Source organism: Condylura cristata, unplaced genomic scaffold, assembly GCF_000260355.1.
Source record: "Condylura cristata isolate star-nosed mole 26May11 unplaced genomic scaffold, ConCri1.0 scaffold00027, whole genome shotgun sequence".
In the NCBI taxonomy this organism is placed as follows: domain Eukaryota; kingdom Metazoa; phylum Chordata; class Mammalia; order Eulipotyphla; family Talpidae; genus Condylura; species Condylura cristata.
Window position 1 is genome coordinate 1,202,548 of NW_004567128.1, and position 608 is coordinate 1,203,155.

The 608-nt window shown below is 67.9% G+C and overlaps 1 protein-coding gene across 1 annotated transcript in view; it reads left to right on the forward strand.

Annotated features, from left to right (window-relative positions):
- The window catches only part of TBL1X (transducin (beta)-like 1X-linked), a 15,384-nt gene that overhangs the window by 3,723 nt on the left and 11,053 nt on the right, over positions 1-608 (forward strand). Inside the window, exon 2 of the mRNA XM_012730234.1 lies at positions 282-370. The gene's annotated coding sequence lies outside the window, so the exon portion shown is untranslated. The remainder of the gene's footprint in view (positions 1-281; positions 371-608) is intronic.

Consider the following 608-nt stretch of genomic DNA (forward strand, 5'->3'; position numbering starts at 1 on the left):
GTGACCTTGTCTCGAGTCTTATTTTGCTTCCTTCCTTTGCTACCTCTAGTAACCTTTTTTTTTTTCCCCTAAGACTTATTGATGCACACAGACCTCGGCGCGCCGAGCCACGGCAGCGCTGCGGCCCAGGCCAGCCCGCGCGACGCCGGGATCGTGGCGATGCAGGTCTGAGGCACGTCTACGGAATATCTGGGGGTAGGGGGGCGTAGCGGGGACCGTGGGGGCTGGTGCCGTCCCCGCACGGTCTCCAGCGTGTCTTCAGAGCGCCCGTTTCCCTGCAGGCGGGTCTCCGGCGCCCACGTGGTGGTTTCTGCGCTTGCATGCTGGGGGCCGGCGGGCCGGAAGGCGTACACATGAAGTCGCCGTGAAGGTAAGCTCCCGCGGGCGGCCGGGGGCTCTCCGCTCGCCCCGAAGCCCGCACAGGCCACGCGCGGCCGCCGCTAGCCCGCACCGAACGACAGCTTTCCTGGAGCAGCACCCCAGATTTCCTCACGGCGTTTACAAATGCCACGGCCGTTGGTTCCCACGGGGACGCGGCGATGGCGGGCGGTCAGCAGGGCTGCCGGGGGGCCACCCGGCCCGGGAGACATGGCCCCGGGTGGGGACGG